This window comes from Pseudophryne corroboree, chromosome 8, assembly GCF_028390025.1.
Source record: "Pseudophryne corroboree isolate aPseCor3 chromosome 8, aPseCor3.hap2, whole genome shotgun sequence".
In the NCBI taxonomy this organism is placed as follows: Eukaryota; Metazoa; Chordata; class Amphibia; order Anura; family Myobatrachidae; genus Pseudophryne; species Pseudophryne corroboree.
Window position 1 is genome coordinate 256527536 of NC_086451.1, and position 24719 is coordinate 256552254.

The 24719-nt window shown below is 46.0% G+C and overlaps 1 protein-coding gene across 1 annotated transcript in view; it reads right to left on the minus strand.

Moving 5' to 3' along the window:
- The window catches only part of SLC16A2 (solute carrier family 16 member 2), a 323490-nt gene that overhangs the window by 204372 nt on the left and 94399 nt on the right, over positions 1–24719 (minus strand). The window lies entirely within an intron of this gene.

The window sequence follows — 24719 nt, forward strand, 5'->3', positions numbered from 1 at the left end:
CTGAACTGATAGTGACAGTTCTGTACCATAACCTGAGGTACCCTTGGTGAGAAGGGTAAATTTTGACATGAAGGTAAGCATCCTTGATGTCCCGAGACATCATGTAGTCCCCTTCTTCCAGGTTCGCAATCACTGCTCTGAGTGACTCAATCTTGAATTTGAACCTCTGTATGTAAGTGTTCAAAGATTTTAGATTTTAGATTTAGAATCGGTCTCACCGAGCCGTCTGGCTTCGGTACCACAATAGTGTGGAATAATACCCCGTTCCCTGTTGCAGGAGGGGTACCTTGATTATCACCTGCTGGGAATACAGCTTGTGAATGGCTTCCAAAACTGCCTCCCTGTCAGAGGGAGACGTCGGTAAAGCCGACCTTTGGAAACGGCGAGGGGGAGACTTCTCGAATTTCAATATGTACCCTTGAGATATTACCTGAAGGATCCAGGGGTCTACTTGCGAGTGAGCCCACTGCGCACTGAAATTCATTGAGAACGGGCCCCCACCGTGCCTGAGCTTGTAAGGCCCTAGCGTCATACTGAGGGCTTTGCAGAGGCGGGAAAGGATTTCTGTTCCTGGGAACTGGGTAATCTCTTCAGCCTTTTTCCTCTCCCTCTGTCACGAGCAGAAAAGAGGAACCTTTTGTCCGCTTACCAACAAAGGACTGCGCCTGATAATACGGCGTCTTATTTTGAGAGGCGACCTGGGGTGCAACCGTGGATTTCCCAGTTGTTGCCATGGCCACCAGGTCTAAAAGACCGACCCCAACTGTCCCCTTTCAAAGGCAATACTTCCAAATGCCGTTTGGAATCCGCATCACCTGACCATTTTACTGGTAGAATTGGACAACGCACTTATACTTGATGCCAGTCGGCAATTATTCCGCTGTGCATCCTGCATATATAGAAATGCATCTTTTAAATGCTCTATAGGCAATAATATACTATCCTTATCTAGGATATCAAAATTTCCAGTCAGGGAATCCGACCATGCCAACCCAGCACTGCACCTCCAGGCTGAGGCGATTGCTGGTCGCAGTATAACACCAGTATGTGTGTGAATACATTTTTGGATACCCTCCTGCTTTCTATCAGCAGGATCCTTAAGGGCGGCCATCTCATGAGAGGGTAGAGCCCTTGTTCGTACAAGCGTGTGAGCGCCTTATCCCCCCTAGGGGGTGTTTCCCAACGCACCCTAACCTCTGGCGGGAAAGGGTATACAGCCAATACTTTTTAAGAAATTATCAATTGTTATCGGGGGGAAACCCACGCATCATCACACATTTTATTTCTCAGATTCAGGAAAACTACAGGTAGTTTTTCCCTCACCGAACATAATACCCCTTTTTGGTGGTACTCGTATTATCAGAAATGTATAAAACATTTTCCATTGTCTCAATCATGTAACGTGTGGCCCTACTGGAAATCACGGTTGTCTCTTCACCGTCGACACAGGAGTCAGTATCCGTGTCGGCGTCTGTATCTGCCATCTGAGGTAACGGGCGCTTTTGAGCCCCTGACGGCCTATGAGACGTCTGGACAGGCACAAGCTGAGTAGCCGGCTGTCTCATGTCAACCACTGTTTTTTTATACAGAGCTGACACTGTCACGTAATTTTCAACAGTACATCCACTCAGGTGTCGACCCCCTAGGTGGTGACATCCCTGTTACAGACACTCTGCTCCGTCTCCACATCATTTTTCTCCTCATACATGTCGACACAAACGTACAGACACACAGCACACACACAGGGAATGCTCTGATGGACAGGACCCCACTAGCCCTTTGGGGAGACAGAGGGAGAGTTTGCCAGCACACACCAGAGCGCTATATATATACAGGGATAACCTTATATAAGTGTTTTTCCCCTTATAGCTGCTGTATAGTTAATACTGCGCCTAATTAGTGCCCCCCTCTCTTTTTTAACCCTTTCTGTAGTGTAGTGACTGCAGGGGAGAGCCAGGGAGCTTCCCTCCAACGGAGCTGTGAGGGAAAATGGCGCTTGTGTGCTGAGGAGATAGGCTCCGCCCCCTTCACGGCGGCCTTTTCTCCCGCTTTTTTTAGGAAAACTGGCAGGGGTGAAATGCATCCATATAGCCCAGGAGCTATATGTGATGTATTTCTTTAGCCATATAAGGTTTAAACATGTTGTATTGCGTCTCAGGGCGCTCCCCCCCAGCGCCCTGCACCCTCAGTGACCGGAGTGTGAAGTGTGCTGAGAGCAATGGCGCACAGCTGCAGTGCTGTGCGCTACCTTATTGAAGACAGGAACGTCTTCTGCCGCCGATTTTTCCGGACCTTTTCGCTCTTCTGGCTCTGTAAGGGGGCCGGCGGCGCGGCTCCGGGACCCATCCAGGCTGAACCTGTGATCGTCCCTCTGGAGCTAATGTCCAGTAGCCAAGAAGCCCAATCCACTCTGCAGTCAGGTGAGTTCGCTTCTTCTCCCCTTAGTCCCACGATGCAGTGAGCCTGTTGCCAGCAGGTCTCACTGAAAATAACAAACCTAAACTAAAACTTTCACTAAGAAGCTCAGGAGAGCCCCTAGTGTGCACCCTTCTCGTCGGACACAGAAATCTAACTGAGGCTTGGAGGAGGGTCATAGGGGGAGGAGCCAGTGCACACCAGTTAGTCCTAAAGCTTTCTTTAGATGTGCCCAGTCTCCTGCGGAGCCGCTATTCCCCATGGTCCTTACGGAGTCCCCAGCATCCACTTAGGACGTTAGAGAAATATGGGATCCTGCATGCAGCCTGCATGAGATCTGCAATACTTGTTCCAGCCAGTACTACTGTATAATCTCGGTTACAGATGTTGAAGAACTATATCGCATGGGAATGCAGAAAGGTTTAGTGCTGCAATCACAAAGACAGGCCAAAAATGCATACCTGTCTGATAGAATAACTATTTTGCGCTGTAATAATTGCAAAAGAAATACAAAATACAAACACAAACATTTTATTACTTCCCCTGATATCCTTGAAATGCTAGCGGTGTATTGTTATAGTTAATTTTCATGACCAACATACCACCTAGCTAGTTTTAAAAACACAAAAGTATAACAGCTGGATTCACTTTACATAGGGGTCCCAACATAATGAGCTAAAATAAAATTTATGTGGCATTTTTTTTTTGTGCCAAATACTTACAGTAAGGAGACACTCAGTGCTCTAGTATGGTAATAAAGAATAATAACAATATAATAGTCTCACTACAGTAAACTAGCAACATCCACAAATAGGAGGAAGTAATAAAAAGTATCTATGCAGATAAAAACAATTAATATAACCCCATTTGAAGTACTAATATTGTAAAGCAAATATTATTATGGGTAATTCAATGTATAAATAGTCTTACATATGCCGGGCACAACTGTGCAGACTTTTAGAAGGCCAACTGCTATTTGGATAAAGGATAAATCCGAACTAGTAATTTCTCAGTAAAGCAGAACCCTGTCTGCTGTAAAACAAATACTGGTCTCTGTGACACTGAGATACCAGCGGCTGTAGTTATAACGTAGTAGTGCTAATCAGTGCTGATGTTCTCACTATGGGAGTACTGATGAATCCGGAAGATGACTTCCACAGTTACAGCAATGGACAGTTTGTATGTTTGTATGATCAATGGCAATCAGTGTGACGCTAAGGGCCAGAAGATACATTTCTTCAATGTAGCCGTAAGCTGATGACTGTATATGAATGATATCACACCACTAGAATGGGGTGTAGTATGGTATGCCGGCGGCCGGGCTCCCGGCGACCATCATACCGGCGCCGGGAGCCCGACCGCCGGCATACCGACAGTGTGGCGAGCGCAAAGGAGCCCCTTGCGGGCACGGCCCTCCAGGGGGGTCGTGGACCCCCACGAGGGAGAATAGCTGTCGGTATGCTGGGTGTCGGGATCCCGGCGCCGGTATACTGTGCGCCGGGATCCCGGCGCCGGTATACTGTGCGCCGGGATCCCGACATTCGGCATACTGAAGACCACCCACTAGAATGGCAGTGGCTACATACAGTATAGGCCAGGACTCCGGTCAGTGTCCTTAACCACCACTGCTGGTTCTGCTTAATTACAGGAAGAGTCCATATTGAAAGCCGGAAATAAGGCAAACTACTGTTCATAAGACAAAGATGCAACGTTTCCCCTCTCTGCGGTAGATAGTAGAGAGACGAGACAGTTTTGTAGTCATATTGTTCTGTATACACACCTTCATCTTGCAAATTGTGATTTGATCTTACTACACAATAAAGGAAATGTTCAAAAAAAAATATCTGGCCCATTGTGGTATGTTTCAAGACAGTTTACTGTTTAATACCTGGACTTCTGTGACCGGCTAGAATTACTTCTACGGCTACGAAAAATACAGCACTGCTAGAGTTAATGCGTTCTTTGTAGCTAGCTACTGTGCCTGTTAAACCGGATTACCATTGATTGTCACATTCCATGGTTAGACAGACTATTTTTTGTGTTGCAAAGCAGAGAATCTCAAATTATTCCTAATCTTTCCTCCTGAAACAGCCCTACACAGCACACAACTGCTTACAGAGTGCACAAGAGTTATCTGTTTTTCATATTATAACTACCACTGTGCCTCCATATTTTTGGAAGCTCAGATGTATTGCTCTGCTGGGGGCCAGACCTTGGGCGTCCATTGTTTATGCACAGCTTGGGAAATGAATGTCTTTAAACTAAAACACACGGATTAGCAGTTGGCAATAGCTCAAGAACATTATGGCTGTGCAAGCCCCCCCTCCTCTTCCCCTCCCCAACCCCTCTGCAGCAAAACAGCAAATATATATAGTCTGGAGTTGAGATATGTTATGCAATGATTCAAATCCATTTCATAACAAACAAGTATCTAGCTACAGTAAGTCCTGAAGCTAAGATGCAAAATGCTTCCAGCTTCCATCCAATCACATTGACCGACTTTAGGCGTCCTCATTTAACCCATTTACAGCTGAAGAATGCCACCGTTTCTCGGATGAAACTCCCCTATGAATTTTCCAGACACGAGACTGCACATATTATACTAGTGAGCTCTGTATGGCATCTCTTCAAATAACATTTGTTAATGTGTAGGTAGAGGGAGACCGTGAGAGCTGAACACAATATGCGATATGGCATCTGAATCACATGCCTGTGTTTTTTTTAGGCCATTGTGTAAGACAGATAACAGACTGTACAGCGTGTGGGGAAAGCCCCACAGGGCAGATAAAACACACAGCTCTCAAATGCATCACTGTTACCATTTATATCTTTCTTGTCAATAACGTTATGCAAAATGGTCCTGCAATAATGACATTAGAATCAGAACTATACTGATGCTAAGGGGAGAGCACGTTTCATTGGCAGTTACATACACATCAGTTATGAAAAATATCCTGCAAAATATTTTTTGGGGCTGTCACTTTTAGATTTATTTCTTTTACTTTTTTAAATATAACAAAAAAATAAGTGTACTCCAATATTTGAAGGACATGTAAAAGATACTGCTTGGTAATGCTGGGCCAGTATTTATCAGGCTTCTCTACAATTTCAGCAGGTGTCACTTTTCTTTTGCATTTACACAGTATTCCCTTTGCCCTTTAGTAGAACATGTAAAATTACAGATTTCACTAGTATGGACGCAGGCCCGGCACGACCCGCTCAGCAAAGGTATGCAGTGCAGGTAGACACTGGACTGGAGATGCACTCTCCCTGCTCTGCATCCCTGTGCTGTACATGATTGTAGCTGAAGGCTGCCGCTGTGCCTATCATACTTTATAATTGGCAGCAGCGCCGGCAGCTGTGTGAAGTGTGGGCACACAGTTTGTATAGCTATAGCTACCGTACACGTGTGTAGCACTTGTGAAGTGTCACTTGGAGTAGGTGGGCAGGAGCCGGCACTCAGGCAGCACCAAGGGAAGGACTATACTTCCTTGTCCACATGTTCAACTGCCATGTGCAGACAGCAGCAGAGCGGTTTAGGCAACCAGTAGCTAGTAGCTGCCATATCCAGTGTCCAGCAATGCCTCAGGCTGCCGCGTATAGTGGAAGCGCTGCCTACTATTTTATCCAAATGCGGTGGCCGCCACTGTTGATGGGTGCTTTGGGTCACGCCACGTAGTTTCACCTATGTTAGTGGTTGAGCAGAGTCTGGAGCAGAATACCCCCCCCCTTCCCCCCAGCAGCAGCTGCCTGCCCCAAACTGGATGCAAAAGGACAGAGGCATACACTGACCACGGCCACCTGAAACTGCTATGCTCTTGCTGCCCGTCACGCCCTCTGAAAGCAACACCCACTCCAAGAACCATTAGCAACATATCTGGCTCCTTCCATGGTGAGTGCTCAGTGCCATGTATGTTTTATATACCAAAGTAATGGGGGTCTGTGGGGCATAGTTGGTGTGGCATATACTTTATTCAAAACAATGAAGGTGTACAGTTATAGTAGAGCAGGCCAGGCTTCACCCTCCCTAGCATGCCCTACCCCCCTATGCCTGGCAGCGTCCCATATTGCTTCTGCGGCCAGCCACATTGTGCCCCTCCACGGCCACCATGAATCCCCCAGAGTCCCCACAGCTGTGGTCAGCGCACAAGAGGAAATGTAAGTAAACCAGCTATACAAGACAGCATCGTAGCCGCCATGGGCAGAGACAGGCAGCACTGGAGCCATAAACCCAGCATCCCGAGTGGGTGGTCGCAGCGCTTCAGATCACTGGGAAGGGCACAGGAACGCAAGCGTCCAGGTTAGCATACCTATTGAGACTCCTGGATCTCGTGATATTGTAGACACTCTGAGGTCTTGCTGTACCGCCCCCCCCCTCACTTGTTTTCTATCACTGTGTCACAGCCCTCTCTGTGTTCTATCCCGACCATTGTGTCAACCCCCCCCCCCCCGCGTTCTGTCACACCCCCCTCAATGTTCCGTCCCAGCCATTGTGTTACCCCCAACACCATCTGTGTTCTCTCCTAGCCACTGTGCCCTCCTCCCCTGGATTCCCAGCAGACCACACTCCTTTTATGCGTGGCATGCTTTTGTGAAGTATGGGAGGGAGGGCGCAAATTTATAATTTGCAAAGGGACGCCAAACACCCTAGCACCGGCCCTGTATGGACACATCCAAACATCAAATTGTAAAGCGCAACGGAATTTGCTGCGCTATATAAGAAACTGTTAATAAATAATAAATAAATAAAGGCCCATACACACTGGGCGATTCTGAGCTGAAAGCAGGTCACTTTTGGTGTGTTGAGCTGCTTTCAGCTCAAAGCTGCCAAGTGTGTATGCACAAGTGATGAGCGCTGATGCGCGCTCCTGCTTTATCGCTGGCAGCCGCTGTTCATCTACTGGTATTACCAGTAGATGAACGGCGGGGTGAGCGGCTTTCCATAGCGTCCTGCTGTGGAAAGCCACTCACCCCTGCTGACATCGCTGGGCAGGGGGGAAAGCACTCAGTGTGTATGCACTGAGCGCTTTTCATCCCAGCGATTATCGCTGTGCATATACGCTGGGCAAAAACACCCAGTGTGTATGGACCTTAAGGGTGCCCAAGCATATGAATGTGTCCACCTGTGGGAGATTGCTTTCAGTTTAGTCTATCAGCACTCAGCACTGCAGTCTCCTATTCCTGACAACCATTGTTTACTTCACTAACATGTAACAGCGTTCAACCACTCCTCTGTCACCCATTGTCACAGGATCAGTGTAGGCTGAGCACTCATAGAGGCAGATGTATTAACCTGGAGAAGGCATAAGGAAGTGATAAACCAGTGATAAATGCAAGGTGATAAACGCACCAGCCAGTCAGCTCATAACTATCAATTTGCATATTGGAGCTGATTGGCTGGTGCGTTTATCACCTTGCATTTATCACTGGTTTATCACTTCCTTATGCCTTCTCCAGGTTAATACATCTGCCCATACTTGCGTACTCTCCCGGAAGCTGCGGGAGGCTCCCGTTTTTGGGGTAGATCTCCCGCATCCCCAGAAGAGTAGGCAGGTCTCCAGCATCCTGCTTGCACCCTAGTGATGCGGGTAGAATGAAGAGATACACTGCCGTATTCGCAAGTCTGTGGGGTGGGGAAGGGGTTAAAATGACGCAAATTGCGGCGTTTCCCGATGTGGGGGCAGGGCTTAATGATGTCACAGCCCGGCCCCACCCCCTGAAGTCCTCCTGCTGCGTCTTCTCTCCGTGCTTCTCCCGGAGAGGAGCTATTTAAAGTAGGCAACCCTACATCTGCCCCATGGTCCTCTGTGACAGTGAGTGACACTTTCTCCCTGTTCTCTCTTATGGAGAAATAACTGCTCACTCAATTTTGAATAACATTAGAAAAAGAATGTGGAGACAATTTGAGATTCCATTGTACATTTCAGGTGTAGGTGTGGTCTGTGCAACAGGTGGCTGTCAGGTTCTTCATGTGCTGGAAGTTAGATGGGTCTGTATGCAACAAGATGACTGGCAGTAGCTGGGCTCTCTTGTAACTGGTGGCTGGCAGCAGCTGGTCTCGCTTGTAAAAAGTGGCTGGTACTACCTGCCTGGCACATGAGTGTTTTGGTTTCTGATTAACTGGCTGGCAGCCTAGGTAAGGGCGATCTGTGCAATGTAAGACTAGCAAACGGGACAGGGGAGGACTCTGGGGGGAAAAAATGTCTGACAGGGTATCTGTCTAATATGTACGGGCTAGATGCATCATCGCTTGGAGAGTAATAAAATGGAGAGTGAAAAAGTGCCAGCGAATCAGGCCCTACCTGCCATGTCACAGGCTGTGTTTGAAAATGGCAGTTAGAAGCCGTTTGGCTGGTACTATTTCACTCTCCATTTTATCACTTTTCATGCATCTGGCTGTAGTTTGCAATATGGGGGATATTTTTCTGCAATATCTACTGGGGAAAGAAGCATACTTGCCAACTCTCCCTGAATATCAGCGAGACCTCGTGAAACAACAGCAATCTCGCTGACAAGTCTAGAAATCTCCCTGATTCCACCTGACCCCCCATTATGTACAGTAGCGCTTATAGATTTGCCGGACGCACGCCACTAACCCCCACCCACCGGGTAGCGGTTGTTTCCTGCCCGCCCGCTGGCTCCTTAACCGCTGCTGATCGGGAGACCAGGGTACGGCTGCATCACGTGGTGCACCTGCTGTCGCTGGGCGCGCTGCTCCAGCTCCGGCTCCCTCTCTCTCTCTCTTCCCCCTGCTGAAAGCTGGTTGGGGTGCCTGTCACACTGGGGCAATATCACCTCCTGTGTGGAGAGACCTCCTGCTGCTGTGGGGCTCACTACAGTGGGCTTTACTGTCCTATACTATATTTGGTTCCCTGGGAGTGGCAGGCAGCCAGTGGATACTGGATGTTTCCTGCCTCATTCAGTGTTGTCAGTGGGGAAGTGCAGCTGAATCTCCCGTTACTTGCCAGTCTCAGCTCCTCACCTATGCTGATGCTTGGATTGTATGCATGTGTCACTTTGGACGTACAGTTCTTTTGGGTCTATCTCTAAACTCCTATTTGGATATCTTGTGCTGTCTACTGCCTCCCTCCCTGTTACTGGTTAATCAACTATCTCTCACCCTGCTGAAGTGTGAGTGCCACGCTGCTGCTGGAACATACTGCATCTCTGCTGCCCTTTTTATCGGGTGATTTCCAGGAAGGCATATCTGATCTGATTACCTTGACTTGCCGGGGCTTCTCGGAGTTTCGTATATTGTGGGATTTCTGGACAGTATTACTAGCTCTTCTGTCCATTGCTCCTGCTTCCTACCGACTACAATGGTCAAACATCATCATTATTCTGCGGCGGCTAAACTGGAGAAGTTTTCCAGGAGCTCAACAACAACCAGCGGGTGATACATGGCCTGCCTCCTCACCGCCCTCTCCCTCTACTAGCTCCTTATCTGCGGAGGCGTCGGACGCTGCTTTACAAAAAGTTCTGGAGGCAGTGACTGCTAATGAAGCCAGGCTTGCGGACAAGATTGGCCAAGTGCAGGTGGACTTGTCGATTATACATCAAGATCTTCAGCGGGTGCGGGAACAGGTTGGTGAAGTTGATACACGCACCTCCACGTTCAGGGATACAGTATCACCGCTTGGGAGGCGCACTACCACCCTAGAATTCCAGATGACTGAGGTGCACAAAAAACTATCAGATATGGAAGGACGCGTACGTCGGAACAATGTCCGCTCTATTGGTCTGCCTGAAAAGGAAGAGGGGGCTCACCCCGAACAGTTCCTTGAGAAATGGTTGTTGGACACTTTCGGTGCGGAGGAATTTACGTCTCACTTTGCAGTGGAGAGAGCCCACAGGGTCCCCATGCGTCCTTTACCCCCTGGAGAACCGTACATTCATTGCTAAGCTTCTTCATTAACGTGATCGGGACACTATACTGAAATTGGCACGCACCAGCTGCACTCTCAAATAGAATGGGTTCCAAATATCGGTCTTCCCGGACTTTGCAATTGTGATACAGGAGGACATGGCCCAGTCTATGCCGATCAAGCGGAGGCTTCGAGAGCTGAATTTAGCCTACGCCATGCTTTTTCCTTCTAAATTACAGGTAGTCGCTAATGGAGAAACACACTTTTTCTTAACTCCCCGAGAGGCAACGGTCTGGTTGGATAGATACTTTCCGGCATGAAGAGCTCTTGCTGGTGACTGAACACTGGCAATATGTGCCTCCCGCTGCAAGTGTTATTTGTCACTATATGGCGCCCACTACGGCACTGTTGTCACAGGGTTGCTCGGCTCTGTTTCCCTTTTCTTAATTATATATGACCAGTCTGACGGGCCATACATACTCGTTGTTTGCTCAAATTTACTCTGCATTTCACTCTGTTTGTTATATGTTGTTCTATGCACCATGTTTTCCATTTATACACTTTTCGGCTCGAAGATCTCTGGTTGATGACTGAACTCTGGAAATATGTGCTAGTATCTTATGTTGCCGACAGGAACCCACTGCTGCACTGACGTTGCAGGGGAATGCGGCTGTTTCTTTCTGTTTAACTAGATCTGTCTAGTTTAACGGGCCATAGAAACTCGCTGTTTGCTCAAATTTATACAGCATTTCTCTATTCATTGTATGTACCATGTTTTTCTATTTTTTAACTCATAAGATTGTGTGCCGCGGTAGCTCTAGGGGTGTTTAGACTTTAGCTGGGAGTCTCTCCCGCCTTGGCGTCATTAAATTCTTGGCTCTCCCCTTTTTTCATAGCTACTGGGGTTAGTAATGTGCCTATGTTTTAGTTTATACCACTGTTGGTATATCCTCTGTTAGGGTAGTCTTGGTTTTAGTTCGGGAAATAGGTATGCTACAGGTTTGGGGTGGTATACAGGGTGGGGGGGGGGGGTATACAGGGTGGGTTTTTTATAAGAATGGTTTATTATCTTTGTACTTTTGGTTGTATTGTGTGATGGATACCGCTATATTTGTAGTGCGAGCGTAAGAGTGATTATGCCTTTATGTGTGTGGTTTGATCACGGCTGTCAGCAGGCAGCATGCCTTGTTACTTTCACCATATCTCATGGCGACGGTTAATGTACTGGCCTGGAATGTGAGGGGGCTTAATGACAAAATCAAGCGGTCCCTTGTGCTGAGACAGGTCAAGCAGTGTGCATCTGATATAACTTGTCTCATGGAAACCCACTTAGTGGGTAGTAAGATTTTGTCCGTTAAAAAGCCATGGGTGGGCTGGGCATTTCATTCCATGCACACCTCAGCGTCGCGTGGGGTATCGGTTCTTATCAAAAAGAGTGTCCCTTTCTCCTTTGCCAGTGTTCAAACGGATCCCTGGGGTAGATACATTTTTTTAAATTGCAGAATTAATTCTCTCCCCCTACTTCTCCTAGCTGTTTATGTCCCACCCCCCTATTCGCCCGATATACTTAAAAAGCTTTATGGCGTTGTCACCGGGTCTGCCCACTATCTGCCTGGGGGATTTTAACAATGTCCTTGATCCTGCGCTGGATAGGCTGTCTGGGGTACCCTCTCTTTCCCAATTAGGGAATTCACAATTTACGGATGTTGTCTCTGAACTGGGCCTGAGCGATCCTTGGAGGTTGAGACAGTATTTGTGTGTTTTTCACATTCACACTCCTCCTTTTCTCGAATAGACTTGGCCCTCCTATCAAAGGAGTTGCTTCCCAGGGTCCTCGGTGTTAGATATGAGACAAGGGGCTTCTCGGATCACTCTCCTCTCACACTTAATTTAGATTTAAATTGTCAATGAGGTCAAGCGGTTTGGAAATTTAATCCCTTTTGGTTGACACATATGGGGGCGGGTTCTAAGTTGGAGGCTGCCTGGTTGGAATTTTTTGAGCTGAATAAGGGGACAGTCACCATTTCTTTGTTATGGGATGCATTTCAGGCCTTACTGAGGGGGACTTTGAAACAAGTGGCTGATCTGAAATCCTTTTTTAAGAACAGGGAAACTGATTTGGAGGCCCGGCTTGTTACTTCTGAACTGGCCTACTTGCAGGACAGTTCCAAAACATCTTGGCTGTCTGCCCAAAAAGAATGGAAGGATTATCTAATGGAAAAAACCCAACATAGACTTCTCTTTTATTCACATGTCATATATGCCACGGGGGATAGACCGGGTTCTTATTTAACTAATCTTGCCCGGTGTGATCGCTCCTCCTGTACGGTTGTTTCCTTTATCGGGTCTGATGGTGCCAGTATAGATCGGACTCCTCAAATAGCAGCAGAATTTGTTGACTACTACCGGCAACTCTATAGTTCAAAATTGGATTGTCCCTTAACTGAACTGACTAACTACATGTCTGATATACAATTGCCCTGTCTGTCTGCTGATGCCCATGACCTTCTTGAAGCTCCTTTAGCATCAGACGAGATTTAGGCTGCGATTAAAGCATCTCCTGGTGGTAAAGCATCAGGTATGGATGGTATCCCTTCGGAATTATATAAGAAACACCTGGCCTTCTTTATACCCCAGCTACTCCAATTATTCAATTCTATTTTTGAGCAAAAAATGCTCCCTCCCTCAATGGCGGAGGCATTGATTATTGTTATCCCTAAGCCAGACAAAGACCCTAGATATGTTGAGTCCTACCATCCACTCTCTCTTTTACCCACCAATATCAAAATTATTGGCCAAGATTCTAGCGAAAAGGCTAAATCAGGTTATATCACAGATAATTCACCCTGACCAAAAAGGCTTTATGCCAAGCAAATCCACTTCTATTAATTTAAGGCATCTGTTCACGCACTTTCAGGTTCCCGGGGAGAAGACCGATTCCTCTGTTATAGTCTCATTAGATGCCGCTAAGGCCTTTGATTAAGTGGAGTGGGCTTTTCTCTGGGAAACTATGAGGAGATTTGGTATTGGCCCTAATTTCATAAAATTTGTTCAGTTGTTGTATTCTTTGCCCATGGCCAGAGTTTCGGTGAATGGCTATGTCTCACGGCCCTTTCCGTTGTTTCGGGGAACGAGACAGGGGTGCCCCTTGTCTCCCACTCTATTTGCTATTGCGCCATTGGCCTGCCTGATATGAGCCAGCCATGACATCTTTGGAATCAAGGTGGGGGATAGGGAGGATAGAATAGCATTATATGCTGATGACTTATTATTATATTTGTTGAGGACTATGCCACCTCTATGCCCAGGCTCTTGGATATGATAAATGCTTTTGGGCGCTACTCTGGACTTAAAATTAATTGGGATAAATCCTGCATCACTCCACTCAAGGGTGAACCCCCGGAGTTTCCTTTACTCCTTCTTCCACTTAAGTGAGTGGTTTCTTTTTAATACCTGGGAGTGTGGGTGTTGAAAAACTCTACTACTTATGTCCCTCTTAATATTATACCGCAGATAGCCTACCTTCGCTCTAAAGTTAAGGTCTGGGGAAAATTGCCCCTGACTGTCACGGGCAGAGTCAACCTGATTAAAATGGTATTTCAGCCCAAGCTCCTCTATGTTCTCCAGCAATCTCCTGTGTACATTACTCTAAAAATATTTAAACAAATTGCCGGTTTGTTGTTATCATTGATTTGGGCCAACAAAAGGGCACGGCTGAAACTTGATACCTTATCTCGGGCCAAACGGTTAGGTGGTTTGTCCCTTCCTGTTTTTAGATTCTATTATTATGCAGCTCAGCTGGCAAACATCTGGGACTGGGTGAATGATTCCGATCCTCTTGCTCTACATTCACAACTGATACTGCAGGAGTACCCGGGCGGCACCCCCCTTCAACTGCTTCTGTGCGCACAGATCAAAATGTCTAAGGTCCCCTTGATAAAACAGGCTATACTTATATCAGTAGTGGATCTTGCCACGGGCAAGCAAAACTTTTGCCCGGGGCGCCGCCGCCATCCGGAGGGCGCCGCACCATGGCAAGATCCGCTGCTGCTGTGCCCCCCCCCCCGCTGCCGCTGCCCGCTGTGAAGGGAAACGAAGTCGCGCACATCCTTTCAGCTGCGCTACTACAGTACAGGGGGCGTAACTGACCACGCCCCCTGTACGAAGCCACGCCCCTATTGTCACCCGCTGCGCAAAAAGCCCCTGAACCGGCCCTGACTTAAATGGAAATCGGTGCATTCCATTTTACGGGGTCGGGGTGTGGACCCAGATACTCCTTTGGATAACACCTTTGGTTTTCCAGAATTGTCCTTTTTACAAACCAGAGAGGTCTGGGGGTGGTGGGGTATAACTTCTCTGGAGCAGCTATATACTGGGGACATTCTTAAAACTTTTCAACAACTCCAGCAAGACTACTGTATGCCCTCCTCCTATTTTTATCAGTTTTTGCAATTGAGACATGTGATTAATGCTCAGTTTCCTGACTTCACACCGCTGATCATTGACTCCCTAGTCAAGTCTTTGTTGCAAAGCCGAGGAAATGGCCATTTGATATCTGGTATTTATATGACTATACCCCAGTCCTATTACTCAGACCCACTTTCCACTCTTAGAACTAAATGGGAATCAGATACAGGTCTCTTACGGATGAGATCTGGGAGTGTGCCTTAGGTTCTCCCCGCTCCTCAACCACTAGCATCAGATTCCAAGAAATTCAATTGTTTGTACTTCAACGAGTGTATATCACAACGGTGAGAATGTTTCATTTCGGGCGTACCCATTCTACGAAATGCCCTAAATGTGGCTCCTTAGATGCCGATCTGTGGCACTTACGCTGGTTATGTCCTCTTGTAGTAGCATTTTGGACTGGTTTTATTGATACCCTTGTGTCAACGGGCCTTCCATCGGCTGTTTTTACCCCTGTGGTATATGTCCTGTCGGCTGTCGAGGAGGAGAATCTGGACGCCTCTAGCAGATGTTATATTATTAATATGTGTGGGTTGGCCAAGGTGTGTATTGCCAGACTGTGGCTAGCCAGTGAGGTCCCAGCGCTGCAGTCTTGGAAGACACTTGTCAATGATACGGCAGCACATGAGAAGTTTGTATACCTGGCTAGGAAAGTGCAAAATAAATATTATGATATTTGGGGTAGGTGGCTTGAGTCTCCTTACTCGACAGCTAGCCAGAACTGATTTTTGGCCTAACACGTCCTCGTATGACTCCTGTCAGGAAAATGGTGTGTATATCGATTTGTTTATCTGTCTCTGTTTGGGAATAGCTGACGACCTGCGGCCAGCCACACACGTGTTTATTTGATCGTTCGGGCATCCTGTATATAATTCTCCTCTCTGATGTTTGCTATATTGCATACTCTGTTTTTTATATGACACATACTAAATGTAAGGAAAGATAGTGATACATTACTCTGGGGTAATATGCCTATTCTGTCTTAACACTTTGCTCACTCATCCGAAGCACGACAAACTGAATCCTCACACGAAACTCTTGTAATATCGGTTTATTGTTTGTTCTTCCATGTCTAATTGATGTTTTAGTTTGTTTGTTTATTTATTATTATTTTATTTGTATAAGCATAATTGAAAATTTTTATAAAAATTATTGGAATTAAAAAAAAAAAAAAAAAAAACACAGATTGTACAAAATGTAGGTTACAAAAGTCTTGGCACCCTGCTCTAGGTTATAATCACAGCATGCGTCATAGTTAAATCTAGCTGACATCAAAGCACTTAGTATACAATTCATGTAATCCAAACTTTCTCAATGTCTCACGTCACTCACCAATGTTACTCCTCTAAAAAAAAAAATATTCAAAGAGCCTGTTATTACAGAATTAGTAATGCCGCCAAAATCAGGAGCGGACAAATGAATAAAGGAATGTATGTAATGGCAGAATTGTCAATGGTCTATGGGGGTCATTCCTACCCGATCGCACGCTGCAGTTGTACGCAGCGGTGCGATCAGGTCAGACCTGCGCATGCGCCAGAGCCGCAGTGCACCGGCGCATGCCAGACGGCTGAAGGCCATCGTTGCCTAGTGATCGCCTCTGCCTGATTGACAGGCAGAGGCAGTCGCTGGGCAGGAGGGAGTGGCACGGCGGCATTTAGCCACCGTTTTAGCCGGCGTGGCCGGACCGCGCGGGGGGCAGGCCGCAGCGGCTGCGTGACGTCACACGCAGCCGCTGTGACCCAGGGCAGTGACGAGTTACTCCCGGCCAGCCTCAGGAGCTGCGCTGGCCAGGAGTTACTCTTCAAGTACAAAAGCATCGCCGCTGTGCGATGCTTTTGTACTTGTATGGGGAAGGGGGTGGCCTGCGGGGAAGGGGGTGGCGGACTAGCCCTGTGCTGGGCGTCCCCCCGCATGTCAGGTAAGATGATCGTAGCTGTGCTAAATTTAGCACAGCTACGATCATCTCGGCATGACCCCCTATATTTTCACAACAGTCCCAATTTTCAGCATACTTCAAGACACTGCCTAAAATAGGCATGCTTTGGGTTGGTTATGGAAGAGGCCTAATTTGTCACACTTTGCTACTCAGGATTATTAATAGAGGATTGCATATGGAGATAGGGACAGCTATGTAGACATTTTAATATTCTTATTTAACTTAAATGGTAGTATGCAGCCAGTGTCAGAATGGCCCATAGGGGTACATGGGAAACCCCCAGTGGGGGCTCCACTGCCTGAAGGCTCACCCCCTACTCTAGGGATCATGTTTTAGACTGTGCACTTGAATTATACATTATACATGTTACCTTATACTGCCAGGACTATGGTGTATTCACTACAGTGCATTGAGGTTATTAATCTGCTACATTATCAAGCATGCACTAGCATTATTTACTATATTTATAAAGGGGTCCACATTATGAACTAATAGTAAGCCAAGCCTTTGTGGTGGATGTCTGCACTACTAAGCATGGGCACCTACCATTGCACTCCCCCAGTGGGCCCTTCATTCCCCAGTCCGATACTGCATGCAGCCACTGCTGCAGAGTCCATGGCCAGGACTTGACAGCTGAGAGAGATGTATAGGAAGACAGATTATATATTGCATAAATAGGATTGGGTATGAAATCATGACAGTCAGGATCCTGACAGTAAGAAGACCAACAGCATAATCTCGACGGATTCGGGGTAAGTATTTCACCCTACCTCTATCAGTTACACACCCCCTCCTACAACCTAACCCGCCCCCTAGTGCCTAAATCTAACCCCTCTTACTTCCGGGATCTTTCAGGATTCTGGCTACCAGATTTTGACCACATCTATAAAAAGTATGTAATGAAGGTAAAAAAAAAAACTTGTTCCAATCAAACTTATTGAAGTCTAGCACAAAATGACATTACTTTTAAGGGCCCTACACATTTAACGATCCGCCGCCGAGCTGCCCGACGGCAGATAGTGCCGACGGGCGAACCCGGCGGCGGGGGGGGGGGGGGGGCAGTGACGGGGGGAGTAAAGATCCTTCACTCCCCCTGTCACCCGGCTCCATAGCAGTGCAGGCAAATATGGACAAGATCGTCCATATTGGCCATCATGCACAGCCGACGGGGCACCAGCGATGAATGAGCGCGGGGCCGCGCATCGTTCATCGCTTGTGCCTCCACACTGAAAGATATGAACGGTATCTCGTTCATTATTGAACGAGATCGTTCATATCTTTCAGTCAGATCGACCAGTGTGTAGGGCCTATAAGTTTCAGCGGTTGGTTTAGTAACTAACCAATGGCCAGTGGAGGTTATTAGAGACCAAACTGTTATGCAATAAAAGTTGCTAACACAATTGGTCCCAGTTCTGAAGCTTTAGGACATTAGAAGAGGGAAGGGCAGCAGACAGCCCTACTGTAGAGCCACATGCGTCCCTTTTTACTGCAGCTTCCAGGTAATTCCGGCTTTACTGTAATTGACGATATTTTTTGTTATAGCTTGTACCACTTGCTTAAAAAAACTGCTGATGATAACTATTTAATGAAATGTACTGCTTTAATTAATTACAGAGATTAAAAGTAATATGCAGCTATTTTTAAGACTGGAGATCATGCAATATAGTAATGCAATTTGTAATTACATGAACTGGCAATATTGAAAGGACCAAAAGGGTATATTTAAGATCAACACAATTTGATATTCTCTGTCTGCAGAATGTATAGTTAATCGCAAAGTTTACAATAACCTCTTTCATATTACTCATAATGTACTCTTTCAGTCATTATTATTTCTAGGTAAGCAATTTATGCACAAAAACAGGGTTGGTTACTCTTTGTGCACCACAATTTTGACCCAATAATTATAATTTTTTGGGTTCATTTATAGAGTCTCCTGCGAAGACAGTGGTTCTGATAAGAGCCCATCTGGCTTAGGTCATAACTTAAAGCGGCAAGGGTTTGTGCCCGGCTTGCAGCACACAGGCATTAAGGGAAAGATTTGCGGCCCAGTACTCATTAATTGTTCACCATTCAGTTGGGCTTTTCATTAGATTCTCCTGATGGCACTCTGTACTAGACCCTTTTTTTGTAACAATTTTAATATTTGTATCTATTTTCGGTAACAGGAACAAACCTGTGAATTACTCTCAGAAAGAAAATAAGCATCAGTAGACTTGTAAAGGGGAAGCTACTATAAATCTTGTATCATTGTAGGTGAGTGTAACTGTACCCTTTTTCCCTCCCCCCAGAGATAAAGAATCGAGCAGAGATGAAATAGCTAGTTAAAATTGCCTTTGTTTCTTGGAAGTACAGCCACTTCTTGGGCGCTTTGACATCATTTTTAATTATTCCCTGTGAATATGTACTGTAGTCTCTGAACTACTTGTATTCGAATAATCATTTCCACTTCAACCACTTTGGGTGCTTGGGTTATGAAAATAAATTATATTAAATTACATTAATCACCTATTGAGATTACAGTGATTACTCTTTACTGCCATAAATGTTATTTCCAAAAAGAGTGTGTAACCAGTTTTGAATAATTTGTAATAGTGTTTATGTATTGCAGTTATTTTTAAAGCTGGACTTCCACCAGTGGCATATTTTTAATGGATGCAGGGTTTGTGGTCAGAGCCTTACAGAGTAGTGTTGGTACTATAGGGGGTGTGTACTAGTCAGAGGAGGCGTAGCCACGCCTCCTAAAATAAAACATATATAGGGGGCATGGATCATCATCTTACTTGCTCTGGGAAGTGGGTTCCTCCTCCTCCTCCTCTGGTGCTATATTCCCAGTGATATTTGGGAAGATGGCACATGTGCACTAGAGAGCACAGGCTCTGGAACTCCGCTTTTGAATTAATTGTCCCACAAGCCTGGGCAGTTTGTTCCCACTCCCCCCTCTAGGCGCCAGTGTGTGTGATGCTCACATGTCCCTGGGTCCAGGGGGTCCACACCGCACACCCTGCTCCCATGATCTTAATTTTTTGTCTTGCCATAGTCCCATGGCAGCACAAATCACCCCAAAAAAAGAGAGTTAGCCATTTTCCGGACAATCTGCTCAGACATAGTAGAAATATTGCTTGAAAAAATGTCCGAAGTGCCATTTTCCTGGACACCTGTGCATGCACAGTAGACTGTAGCAACCTTGCAGAGTCTACTCGCTGTGCCTCTGGCTAGAGAGGAGGGGGACTAGATGGAGACTGTCACAGGCTCCCTCCTCAATAAAGCCCTGACTACCACCTACATAAAAGCTCTTATGGTAAGCCTTACCATCATACATGCAGACATTTTTGCTAAGGCTCTGCTGCCTGGGTGTGGTATTGAAAGTCGACAGTAACTAGGTCGACAATGTCTAGGTCGACCACTATTGGTCGACAGTAACTAGGTCGACAGGGTCTTTAGGTCGACATGTTCTAGGTCGACAGGTCAAAAGGTCGACATGAGTTTTTAATGTTATTTGGGTGTCGTTTTCTTCGTAGAGTGACCGGGAACCCCAATTAGTGCACCGCTTCGCTCGCCATGCTTCGGGCATGGTGCCTTCGCTCCGCTACCGATTCGCTCGGCACAGATTACGGTTCCAATCGTAGTCCACGTGGATCGTTAAGTATGAAAAGGTGCAAAAAAAAGAAAAAAATTGTGAAAAACTCATGTCGACCTTTTGACCTGTCGACCTAGAAAATGTCGACCTAAAGACCCTGTCGACCTAGTTACTGTCGACCAATAGTGGTCGACCTAGACATTGTCAACCTAGTTACTGTCGACTTTCAATCCGGATCCCCTGCTGCCTATGTAATACAGAGGTGGTACATACAGTAAACATAGTTCACCACCCCTTTTAAATGGCAGAGGGAAAGGGAGGTGGGTATCTAAAGGAGGATCAATCACACTCCACAATCTCTTGGTTGCTTGTGATGGGTACTATAGCTCAAAAACCTCCTCATGCTCTCCTGCTTTTTTTTTTAAATTATTTATTTTTTATTAAATACGGTGTGGTTAGAGAAAAGAAGAAGCCAAGGGTTTACCAGAGCAGCCATCCGGACTCTTCAGTAGGTAGTAGTGCAGCTTTAATAGAAATGGAACAATTCTTGTAGTTTCAGCATAATATAGATACCATGTAACCATCTGCACTCTGTTAAAAGCAGCAATAGTTTCTATACTATGTATCTATTCAATAAATATTATTAAGGATAATCAATTTTCAAAATCAAATTATTTCTATGACACACCGTATTCTAATAAAAATTAGAATTCCAGACACATTAAACGGTCGTATTTTATCTGTGAGATATTTGCTTCTATATTTTCTGACTGAATAAACCTACTGTAGGTTCAATTAATAATTTCACAAAGTATATATTTTACATTATTTGAGCTCAAGTTGTTTTTAAAATCTGTACAGGTGTCATACTTTCAGGATAACATCAGTCATATTAATATCTGATCACATAACATCAATATTTAACCACATCGCCTCACTTTAACACTGCCAAAGAAATTCCATTAAAATACTATTATTATTATTATTATTATTACTAATATTAATATTATTATTTGATAATAATGGTGCCACTGCGCTCTGAAGTACTGGCCAATGGGAAAAACAGGACATACATGAAACATGGACATCCAAGATGGACTAAAAAAAAAAAAAAAGCAGACATGAAATCAAAGAGTACGGAGGGCCCTGCTCAAGAGTGAGTTTACATTCTAATTAGAAGACATAACTGAAACTAAAGGAGCGAGAATGGATTAAAGTGGAGCTTGCAACAGCTGCAACTGTGCAATAGTGTAGGCAGAATAGGTACAGTAGGAGTAGGTTAAACTGTAATAAAGAGATGGATTTTAAGCATGCATTTAAAGATTTTGAAGGTTGTGGTTAAGTCTGATCATAAGTGGATAGCAACTTAAGAGAGGTCTTAAGTCTGTAGGAGATGCAGTTGCAAGTAAAGAAATGCAGGCTATAGATAGCTGTAAAAAGGGTGAGGAGGAGGGTATTTTGAGATTAGATTTGAGAAATATGAAGGAGTGTTATTGAACGCTCGGATGGTAAGGATGAGTACAATTAATAGGATTCTGGAGGGCATGGAAAGCCAGTGTAGGGACTGCAATGTGGTATGGCAGATATAGAGCAAGGGAGAGGAGAAGGTGAAGGGATTCAGCATAAGGAAATACCTTGCCAAATGGTGTTGATCTGGTCTTTGAAGAAGGCAGCAAAATCAGGGGCTGTGAGGAAGGTTGAGAAGGTGTTGGTGGGCAGAGCAGCAAGCTGAAGATGGCAAAGAGGCATCTGCTGTTTGAAGACTTAGGGGTTCATTCCGAGTTGATCGCTCGCTAGCTACTTTTAGCAGCTGTGCCAATGCATAGTTGCCGCCCACAGGGGAGTGTATTTTCGCTTTGCAAGTGTGCGAACGCCTTTGCAGCCGAGCGCAGCAAAAACATTTTGTGCCGTTCCAAAGTAGCTCTGGACTTACTCAGCCGTTGCGATTACTTCAGTCTTTTTGGTGCCGGAATGGACGTCAGACACCCGCCCTGCAAACGACTGGACACGCCTGCGTTTTCCCAAACACTCCCAGAAAACGGTCAGTTGACACCCATAAACGCCCTCTTTCTGTCAATCACCTTGCGTTCGGCTGTGCGAATGGAATCTTCGCTAAATCCATCGCCCAGCACCGATCCTCTTTGTACCCGTATGACGCGACTGCGCATTGTGGTGCATGTGCAGTTTTGCCATTTTTTTTACTTGATCGCTGCACTGAGAAAATCAACAGCGAACGATCAACTCGGAATGACCCCCTTAGTTAAAATTAAAGAAGCCAATTATGGGGGTAATTCAGATCTGATTGTAGCAGCAAATTTGTTAGCTAATGGGCAAAACCATGTGCACTGCAGGGGGGGCAGATATAACATGTGCAGAGAGAGTTAGATTTGGGTGGGTTATATTGTTTCTGTGCAGGGAAAATACTGTCTGCTTTATCTTCACACTACAATTTAGATTTCATTTTGAACACACCACACCCAAATCTAACTCTCTGCACGTTATATCTACCCTCCCTGCAGTGCACATGGTTTTGCCCATTAGTTAACAAATTTGCTGCTGCGATCAGATCGGAATTAGGCCCTGCGTTTTGACAAGCGAACAGGCAGTGCTACTTCCATCATTTATAGGGAGAAAGTATGGCCCTGAGCCATGAATTGCAGGCATAACCACCCATATTACTGCAATTAACTGCAATAGGCAAATTACTATTTAAAAGGACTGAGCATCATGGAGCAAAGTTCACCAGACAGACTTAGCCACACCAAAACACTAGTCCTAAGCACCTAGTGCACTACAAGCAAGAGAATATGCAAAACAGAGGAAAAAAGTAGCAAAGCTGTGGAAAAAGTACACAATCTAGGGTAAAAAGGCAAATGACAACAGCGGCTTCCTATTTGTCTCCAGGGGGGGGTCATTCAGACCCGATCGCACGCTGCCTTTTTTCGCAGCCGTGCGATCGGGTCTGAACAGCGCATGCGTATGAACCGCAATGCGCCTGCGCGTTGGCCGACGGCGACAGGGATAGCCGGGCAGCAACATAACGAAGAAAGCGATCGCACCGGCGATCACAAGAAGATTGACAGGCAGAAGGCGTTCGTGGGCGGCAACTCAACGTTTCCAGGGAGTGTCCGGAAAAAGGCAGGCGTGCCCAGCCATTCGGGAGGAGGATTCCCGACATCAGCACCGGCCGGATCATCGCAGCAGCTGAGTAAGTCTTGGGCTGTGCAGAAACTGCACAAACTTTTGTTTGTGCAGCTCACTGCAAAGCCGATCGCACGCCTGCACAGAGATTACCCCCTCCCCTGTAGGCGGCAATTACCTGGTCGCAGCAGTGCAAAAAATCGCCTGCGTGCAACCAGGTCTGAAATCAGGCCCCATGTCCCTACTGGAATCATAAAGCTGTCCATGTCAACTGTAACAGTTATCACTAACACAGTAAAATTTACTCGTCTCCTGAAATAATATGTGCTAGTGTAATTTGATAGAGATGATCTGGCTATAAATTAGCCGTAAGATTGTTCCTATTTTTCACATTAACATATATACAAAAATAAGATTTTAAACCTACCAGTAAATCTTTTTCTCCTAGTCCGTAGAGCAGGCATTCCCAACCACGGTCCTCAAGGCACACCAACAGTGCAGGTTTTAGTGATATCCAGGCTGCAGCACAGATGGTTAAATCAAAATAACTGAGGTACTAATTAAGTCACCTGTGTTCAAGCCTGGATATCACTAAAACCAGGACTGTTAGTGTGCCTTGAGGACCGTGGTTGGGAAACACTGCCGTAGAGGATGCTGGGGACTCCGTAAGGACCATGGGGTATAGATGGGTTCCGTAGGAGACATGGGCACTCTAAGACTTTAGATGGGTGTGAACTGGCTCCTCCCTCTATGCCCCTCCTCCAGACCTCAGTTATAGAACTGTGCCCAGAAGACACGGACAGTACGAGGAAAGGATTTTTGTTAATCTAAGGGCGAGATACATACCAGCCCACACCATACACACCGTACAACATGGTATATACTAAACCAGTTAACAGTATGAACAAAACAGCATCAGCCAGAGACTGATCTCAACTGTAACATAACCCTTATGTAAGCAACAACTATATACAAGCCTTGCAGAACTTTTCCGAACTGGGACGGGCGCCCAGCATCCTCTATGGACTAGGAGAAAAAGATTTACCGGTAGGTTTAAAATCTTTTTTTCTCTTACATCCTAGAGGATGCTGGGGACTCCGTAAGGACCATGGGGATTATTCCAAAGCTCCAAACCGGGCGGGAGAGTGCGGATGACTCTGCAGCACCGATTGAGCAAACATGAGGTCCTCATCAGCCAGGGTATCAAACTTGTAGAATTTTGCAAAAGTGTTTGAACCCGACCAAGTAGCTGCTCGGCAAAGCTGCATAACCGAGATGCCTCGGGCAGCCGCCCAAGAAGAGCCCACCTTCCTAG